This window comes from Hevea brasiliensis, chromosome 18 (genome assembly GCF_030052815.1).
Source record: "Hevea brasiliensis isolate MT/VB/25A 57/8 chromosome 18, ASM3005281v1, whole genome shotgun sequence".
NCBI lineage: Eukaryota > Viridiplantae > Streptophyta > Magnoliopsida > Malpighiales > Euphorbiaceae > Hevea > Hevea brasiliensis.
Window position 1 is genome coordinate 7,674,526 of NC_079510.1, and position 10,213 is coordinate 7,684,738.

Below are 10,213 nucleotides of genomic sequence, written 5' to 3' on the forward strand. Positions count from 1 at the left end.
CTTAGGTTTCAATACAATGCTGCTCAAAGAGCATTATTTCATCCCCCTTCTATGGGAGGAAACCTCTTAGTTAGTTTTCATCATATTATTAAATTCCTAAGATCTTTGTGTCCTATTAGTGAAATGACCTATCTCTAATCATTTACCCTCCTTCTTACTGTGCAATCTCTTTTCTTAGATTCCTGTTCATTGTTGTTATTACAGTACAAGCCCTTTAGGTTTTAAGTCTTCCTTCACCTTTTGAACCCTTTGGTTGACCTCTTTTGGGGTTTCATTGTTGCTGCCATTATAACATAATCTAAAGCCTCTACACTTTGGCCTTCTTTCCCTTCTTCAACCTTTTGGTGAATTCCCTTTCATCCACCATTTGCTAGCTCCTTTGTATCATTTTGAGATGATAGTTCAAGATATCACTTGCAAGCCCTTATGTCTTTTTAATCACTTCATGGGCCTCCCTTTCACGATATACCAATTTTATCATCGAGCTATTAGAAAATTTTTCTTCCATTTTTATCCTTTCTACTCAGGCAAGGTCAAATAACTAGACAGACCCTTTGGCATGAATTCAAATATTATTAATCCCCTAAATTCACCTTTCATTTCTATTGAACTCATCCTGATCTAAATCTCTAGTATATCCTTTTGTCTACTTTTTTCACCTTTACTAGGGCAATGCTTAGTTATTCTACTCCTTATCTCTATGCTTTCTTTCTTTTTTGTCCCAATAGTTTGGCAAAAGCTACATCTCATGCAATTCCTATCAGCCATCCACATCCTTTACATTATCCAAATAGAGTCATGGATCATTTGTCCCATATTTGGACTGACATCTGGACTTTCTTTTATCAACATTGGGGTGTTGACTATTTTACTTATCCCTTCCACTTTATTCCTTTTGTTATCATCTTATTTACATCAAAAGAAAGCCCTATAGGAATTCCTTTTATCTCCATTTTACCATTGGAGCCTCTGCTTCAAGGGCTAAACCCTTGACCTTTACTTTTACTAGTATTTGAGATTCATTCTTGTTACTTTTAAATCCCTCAATTAAGCTGACTTCTCCTTTGGTAGCTTTTGTTGTGCCTTGACAACCACACTTTGGACTTCCTTTTTTCTCTCTTTTGTAGAGATTCTCATTCTGACTAGTGAAACCTAGGAAGTGATTCAAGGAAAACACTTGCTCTTTTTCTTTCCTCATCCCAACTCCTTTTATCTTTCTCTCTTAAGGAGGGGCTTTATGAAAGGTTTCCTTGTGCACCTATATTTATCTCCCCCAAACTTGGGGTCTTTATGCCCAAATGTAATTTTCTAGCCCTAAGGCTCCTTGCTTCTAATCTTCTTAACCATTTTACTTTATTTCTCTAAGCTCTTTGTCACCCTCAATGTGCCTCAGGCATTTACACTCTCTAATCATCTTACCATTGTCACACCTTACCCCTCTGTAAGGCATAACATGATCCCGTAGAATACTTAATGAACTACCGAACTTCACCTACCGATAACTCATTAAGTACCCTACAAGGGATTTTAAAACAATTCTCTTACATTTTGAAAGTGGTGAGCATTTTGGTAGGAATTAAAAACCATTTATTCAAAGTTTAAATACTAATAAAAATTTTTGTCCATTTAAATTTTGCCGCAAATTTTATAAAAATTTTGACAGAGTTCCATTTGTAATTAGAGAAAACAGTTCTTCAAATACTTGCGAAAAACACTTCCAAAAATTTTTCACAACTCCCAACCTCCAATAAATCTCAATCAACTCAATTCAAATCACTTCAAAGTAATTCCACAATACAAATCAAAATTCATCATCTCAAAATATTTAATACTTCATTCACAAAGCACAAAACATGAAATTCACATGTACAAATGTTAATTTACAGAAGGAAATCCAAAAATAATATTATTACAATTTATTTACAACTGCTCAACTTACATTGATACATACAACATTATTATATTTACATCAAAACTAACTACAAGGGTATAAAATAATACCCGTACAAAAAGACCAGAGTAGTCCTCGATTTAATAGCAGCTCACTCTGCTGCTTTCTCCTTCCTCTTATCTGCGACAGCAAAATAAGCTATCGCTGAGTATAAAATACTCAGTGGTGCACAATAAAAATTTAAAATGCAATACATAAATCATTCATTGATGAATCACAATTTGAATACTTCTCAATCACATTTCAAAAATATCAAAGCTCATAATAACACCATTTAGTCAAATAATTCATTAAACACAGTGTTGCCAAAATCATACACAACTTAAGCCATGACACAAAATTTTCGATCAATGCCGTGTTGTACACCACGACAAAGCAATCTACAACCCCATTAATCGAAATCAATGAGGGAGGTGGCTAGCTAGCTAATAAGTACTCATTCGATCTAAAACCTCAACTGGCAAGCCAGAGAGGGAGGAAAATAAACGATCTCAACCCCATAAATGGAGGAGGAATAATAAGTAACTGTCATGCTAAGTGTGAATCAAAAATCCATTTCAAACATTTCATTCAAATATTGCATACAAAAATCAAATCAATTTCCAAAGTTACAATTTGATCACAAGGTGGCAACAAAAAAGTTCATAAATTCATAATGCGTACTAAATCAATTTTTCAAGGATAAAATGCTTAAATAGGGTTTATTGTGCACAAACCTCAAGCGAGTCGTCCTTTAGCCTCGACTCGGTTCCTCGGGTTCCTTCTCGATATTCTTTTCAACTGAAACACACAATTTTACAATGTTTCAGTACTAGAACTTAACATAAATCCAAAATAAATTTAGCTTCACAATTACCTAACTCTAACGTGCTAAATTTGACGTTCTTTAAATTTTGTGTTTTGGGTTACTATTCACTGCACTATTCAAGTCAAAATAGTTAACTTTCTAAGGCTTAATTAGTATGGGAATTCCAACTTCACCCACATACCACATTTTGGTCACTAAACTTGTTGGTTTTGGCCATTTTCTCAAAGCTTAGGTCTTTTAGGCAAAATTGCCAATTTTCGGTTTTGGAGTTCTAAATTGCACTGTTTCATTGGTCCATCTACTGTTGGAATTTGGCAAAACTTCCTTCATAGAAAATGTTCCTTATTGTCTTAAGTGTATTGTCATTTTTGGATCACCCCAATCGGAGTTTCGTAGCTCAAGTTATAGCTAAAATACAATTATTGTTCACGTGCACTGTTCATGCTGCAATTTTGGTTCTGGCAGATTTTTGGTCCAACTTCATTCAATAATTTGATTAAGTTAAGTCCATAATTTGGCCTAACTTCCTTCATAAGAAATGTTCTACTATGTCTTAGGTTTCCATCGGTTCAAGATTCACCTAAATCAGAGTTTTCTAGAGAGAGTTATAGCCATTGGAACTTTACTGCTCAAATGGAAATCTGCAGTTTTGCAGGTTCAATAACTCAACTTTGCTCAATCATTTGATTAGGTTAATGGCATAATTTGGGGTGGTGTTCTCCATGAAAGTTTTAGATCTATGTCTTATCTAATTACTGGTAAAATTTCAGGTCATTTTGACCTTCCTAGCTCGAGTTATGACCAAATTAACAGTTTTGGTCAGTTTGTGTAGTGGCAGCCTGCTCTCATTTCACTTTGGTCAATTGGTTCACTAAGTTTTGGTCAGTTTTTTGCCATGGTTCCTTAATGAAAAGTGTGCTATTTTATGTCTATTTTCATCCCCAATTTGTGGCATATCAATTGGACTTGTAAAATTCCCATTTTGGTCCTTCAAAGTTGGATTGGTCATGCTGCCAGCAGCATGACCATTTGCCCTACGAATTTAACTTTCATTCTCACAATTTCCACACATCTCTTTTGGTCATTATTGACCATTTTTCATCTCACAATAGACCAAAGTCATCATTTATGCATTTCTCCAAAAATTTGCCTCAAAACCTTAGGTCTCCAAACCCTAATTACACTAAAATATTGCATTTATTCCCATTTATGCATTTTCAACTTACTACCATTCTCATGCAAGCTTACTAACACATTTAATTCATTCAAAATACATCAAACTCTCTCACATCCATTTGTAAATTTGAACTTTAGTAGTTGTGTTTATAGCTTGATTTACTTGTAAATAAACTTAAAATTAAAAAAATTTATATGGGGAGGACAATTCCTCTAGTGGTTGGTTCCCGATCATTACAACCATCCTTTTAAGGAGGTCACTTTACATATTACGATTACCATCCATGATTCTCCATCTTTCTTGAGACATATAACCATGCTCTGTATGGAAATGATATTTGAAAAAGGGTATCATCCTCCCCATTTTTCCAAAACAACTATCATAATGCCTCAATTATCCTTGGCCTTCTACTAAAGACCGAGTACTCTCACTAGGATGATGGGATCATTTACCTTAAGTAACCCCTTCTATTATCACTAGCTCAGCACCTTGCAGGTTATAAACCTTGGCTTAGGAGCCCTTAACTTCTTTCTATAAAGGTATACTCATACCCTATACATAACTACACTAGGGTTTTGGCTGGTTATATATATGTACATCCTCTTACGATGCCCATTTTTGGCTTGAGGCTTTGCCTCTCTCTATGGCTCTTAAGAGGGCACTTATCCTTCAATATTTTAGGTGGCACTGCTATTAGAGTGCCAAAACTATCTAAGGTCCCACTTTAAAGACCATGTATCCCCATTAAAGTAATCAAGTTACTTGCTCTAACCACCACCTTTTATTACCTCAAGTTACCTACAGCCCAATCTGAGACTGCTACCAACGCTAAGGGAATGATTAGGCAAGAAGCCATTAAGACCCTTACCAAGCCTAACATTTTACTTCTTAAACATTGGAGGGGCCCATTTCCATCATAAAATACATTTAAACATATAAAAATGTTATTTATATCATAAATCATTCAGTTACAAGCATAGTAAAACTTTATACATTTACATGTCACTAAGGAGTTCCACACACTTTTCAAACACCTTCTAAAACTTATGAGGCAATGGCCTTTGGAACTCATAAGCTTTATGTGCTGTACTGTATCTTCAGCATTTTTCCCTCAAAAGGGAAGATAGAGAAAGGGGGTAAGCTTCGAGGCAAAGTCATTAAAAGCCTACTTAGGGAAGAAATAAATATTAAAATAATTGCATACATACATATGCAACACAATAGCCATATGTGTTTTCACAGCACAAACAATTCACATCAAGGTAATTCATATCCTCAGCGGTCCCCTAGCTATCTCATAATCATTTGTCCAATGTGCTCAATCCATTAAAGGAGCTCCTCAGAACTTCCTCTTAATCATAACACATAATAGATACTAAGGGCACAGAAGTCATCACTTTACTTAAGGTGGATCCTATGCCTTTGATATATGAATGTTAGAGACACAGAATTGCCTTAATTAATGTTAGCATAATTACAGCAATCAGCATGATTATAGGAGATTTGTGTAACATAATTACAGCAATCAGCATGATTATAGGAGATTTGTGTAGCATAATTATAGCAATTATTATTCTTGTCCAAATTAGTTCATATTCTCATGTATAAATAGATGTAATATCTCTGTAAATGGGACACAGACAAATACACAATCCTTTTCTTCATTACTTGTATTCTTTCTTCTAACATGGTATCAGAGCCATAAAACTTTTATTTCTAGTTTTTTGGGGTCTCTCTGCTCTCTCTACAACCTGTTCTGGTTCATTCTTTCATACCTATTATTATACCATTTTTTTCCTCATCTTGTTATCAATGGAGAAATCTGATATTTCAAAACCTATTGCAACAGATTCCGATTGGTTCCAACTATAATCTTTGGGTTCAAGGAATGAAAAGTTTTTGATAGGTCGCAAGCTTTGGCGTATTGTTACCGGAGATATCACTACGCCGACAAGAGAGAACGATGAAACTGATGCAAAATTTGCTGACCGTCTTGAGGATTGGGATAGTAAAAATCATCAGATCATCACCTGGTTTCGCAATACCTCTGTCTCGTCCATCCACATCCGCTTTGCTAATTATGACTCGCAAAGAAATCGGGATTTTTGGCTAATCGATATCGGACCACCGGACTTGCCCACTATTATCGTTGTGGACTACTCTTCATAATCAAAACAAGAAGAGTCAATCGTGAATGATTTTCTTGCCTGTGTCCAACCTATTTGGAATCAAATATCTCGTGCCAAAATCGGTGAAGATCATCTTCATCTCATTCAAGTTCTAATGGCTCTTCGATCGAATATGAGGCCGCTCGAGTTCGGCGTCCTGCTACATCGAAATCCACTCCCATCATTGGAAACCGCTATTCAAGAGATTATTTTTGAAGAGACTCGTCTCGGTTTGGATAAAACTCCTCAATTTGAAGTCGCTCTTGCAACTACTCGATCCTCACATCAAATCGGCAATCAACTCTGTAAGAATTGTAATCAAATTGGTCATGCTTTTGCATATTGTCCTACCATAAAATGCGATATTGTCATGGTTACGGTCATATTCTTGAACATTGTCCCACACGCCTCCAAGATCAAAAGGAGGGCATTCTAAATTCAAGAATGTCTCAAAGCACGGATCTTCCTCTGCCATCGCTTGCCATCGAGGGCTCTACTGCCATCACCATGAGTGATCTTGAGGCACTATTCAAACAGGTTATCTCTTCTAATTCTCCTGCTGCCATGTCTGCCACTCCGGGTAATTCTTATTGGCTTTTTGACTCTGCATGTTGTAATCATATGACCACTAATCTTAAATTCTTGTCTTCTCAGAAAACCTCGTATCTTCCTTACCACCAATCCATACCGCAAATGGTACTAAAATGAACATCACACATACTTGGTCATGTGTCTACCTCAAATCTTCATCTCCCGACACCTATTATATCCCTAATTTGGCACTCAATCATATTTCGGTTGGTCAGTTGTGTGAAAAAGGACTAAATGTTATTTTTTCTCACCATGGTGTCCAGGTACAGGATCCACAAACGGGACAGATTCTTGGGGAGGGTCGCAGAGTGGGTCGATTATTTGAGCTTACATCTTTACATCTTCCTCAGAGATTTGTGTCTGCAGCTACAATCCCTAATTCCTCCATTCACCAATGGCATCTTCGTCTTGGTCATGCTTCTACCAGTAAAATTCAACCTTTAATTTCTCGTGGATTATTAGGATCTACTAAGTTTGAGTCATTTAATTGTTTAAATTTTCAGCTTGCAAAACAACCTGCATTATCTTTTTCCCATAATAATACTACTTCAGACACTCCTTTTGGTTTAATTCATTCTGACATTTGGGGTCCTTCTCCTATTTCTTCAATAAATGGTTTTCGTTATTTTGTAATATTTATTGATGATTATTCTCGGTTTACTTGGATATATTTTTGAAACATCAACTGAGTTATCACAAATTTACATCACATTTGCAAAAATGATTAAAACTCGATTCTCTTGTGACATTAAAATTCTCCGAGCATACAATGCCATGGAATATCGGATTCTTCTTTGCTTGATTTCTTAGTCAACAAGGCACCGTTGTTCAACGTTCTTGTCCTCACACCTCTCAACAGAATGGGCGAGCATAACGCAAGCATCGCCATATTCTTGATTCTCAGACGTACTCTTCTTCTTTCTCGCCTCATGTCCGTAAAAATTGTGGGGAGAAGCAGCTTTTCATGCTGTTTATGTTATTAATCGTCTTCCTACCTTGGTTCTTCATAATTTATCTCCTTTTGAAAAGTTGTTTGGACAACCTCCTGACTATTCCATCCTTAAACCTTTTGGATGTGTTTCTTTTGTTCTTTTACAACCTCATGAACATACCAAATTAGAACCCCGTGCTCGCTATGTTGTTTTCTTGGTTATGGCATTGAACACAAAGGGTATCGTTGTTGGGATCCTGCTTTCTAATAAGTTACGATCTCTCGTCATGTTACCTTTTGGGAAAATACTATGTTCTCTTCTCTTTCCAAATTTCATCACTCTGTCATCTTGACTCTCTATTTTTCACCGACTCCTCCAAAGAGTTGTTTCCAAGTCTGATCCAGTGATTGTGATGTGCTCAATATTAGCCCAACTACACCGCCTCGTTGAATCAAGACCAGTTGTTGATCCAAAGACTGCGCTGCATCTCCTCCTAGCACTACTCTTCGTGCTCTACCCGTGTAAGAGAAACTCCTCATTATCTTTCTGATTTTCATTGTTACTCTACTATTGCAACCCTTCATGAGCCTCATTCTTATCGTGAGGCAAATCTTGACCCTCTTTGGCGCAAGCTATGGTGATGAACTTCGTGCTTTAGAGAAAACTCATACTTGGGATTTAGTTGATCTTCCACCAAACAAGACTCCTATTGGTTGCAAATGGATTTACAAAATCAAGACCCGCTCGATGGAACTATTGAACGCTACAAAGCTCGCTTAGTAGCCAAAGGGTACACTCAAGAGTATGGTATCGACTATGAGGAAACTTTTGCTCCAAAGGGTCCGATTAACATCTATTCGCGATCTCTTAGCTATTGCTGCAGTTCAGTAAATGGAAACTTTTCGGATGGATGTTAAAAATGCTTTTCTTCATGGTGATTTAATGTAAGAGGTTTATATGCATCCTCCTCCGGTTATCATTCTCCTCATAAGGTTTGCAAACTTCATGAGCCTTATATGGATTAAAACAAGCTCCTGTGGCCTGGTTTGCCAAATTTAGTTCCACTCTTGCTCAACTTGGTTTTCTCTCTAGTCCACATGATTCTCGCATTATTCACTCGAATCGACAAAGTGGTATTGTTCTTCTGCTGCTTTATGTTGATGATATGATAATAACAGGAGATGATTCATCTGGTATTTTAGAGTTACAACATTATCTCAATCAACATTTTGAAATGAAAGACCTGGGTTCTCTCAGCTATTTTTTGGGCCTTGAAGTTTCTCAAAATTCTGATGGCTATTATCTATCTCAAGCCAAGTATGCATCCGACTTACTTTCTCGAGCAGGCATCACTGATAGCAAAACAGTATCAACCCCATTGGAGCTCAATTGCAAACTTACACCTCTTGATGGCACTCCTCTTGATGATCCTACTTTATATCGACAGCTTGTCGGGAGTCTTGTTTATCTCACAGTTACTCGACCTGATATTTCATATGCTGTTCATCTGGTCAGCCAGTTTATGTCTGCTCCTCGCTCAACTCATTTCTCTGCAGTACTTCGAATCCTTCGTTATATCAAAGGCACTCTTTTTCATGGTTTGCACTTTTCCGCTACCTCCTCCCTAGTATTATCTGGCTACTCTGATGCTGATTGGGCTGGTGATCTGACAGATCGTCGCTCTACAACTGGTTATTGTTTCTTCTTGGGTAATTCTCTTATCTCTTGGCGTAGCAAAAAGCAAACTGTTGTTGCACGTTCTAGCACAGAATCTGAATATCGTGCTCTTGCTGATGCTACATCTGAATTACTTTGGTTACGGTGGTTATTAACTGATTTGGGTGTCACTCATTCTTCTGCCACAATACTCCATTGCGATAATAGAAGTGCCATACAGATTTCTCATAATGATGTATTTCATGAGCGTACCAAACACATCGAAATTGATTGTCATTTTGTACGTCATCATGTTGCTCATGGCACCATATGTTTGATTCCTATCTCCTCTGTCAGCCAAACCGCTGATATATTCACCAAAACGCATCCTCCCGCTCGCTTTCAGGATCTCTTAAGCAAACTCAAGTTGGCACCTGTGCTACCACCTTGAGTTTGAGGGGGGGTGTTAGCATAATTACAAAGAATCAAGATGATTATAGGAGATTTGTGTAACATAATTACAGCAATCAGCATGATTATAGGAGATTTGTGTAGCATAATTATAGCAATTATTATTCTTGTCCAAATTAGTTCATATTCTCATGTATAAATAGATATAATATCTCTGTAAATGGGACACAGACAAATACACAATCCTTTTCTTCATTACTTGTATTCTTTCTTCTAACAATTAACATCCCTTTCCTTTACTTTCATAATGAGCTCATTTGCATGCATGCTATTTACATTACTTTTGCTTTCCTTTCCTAATGAGAACCAGTTGGTCATCCATGAAATACCAAAACAATACAATTATATGACGCAACATATTCGTACATACAAGATACATTTAGACAATTATCCTAAGAATGCATTTATAATTAGTACCACTTATCATGATGCATAAATGTATATGTATGAAGTAAGAAA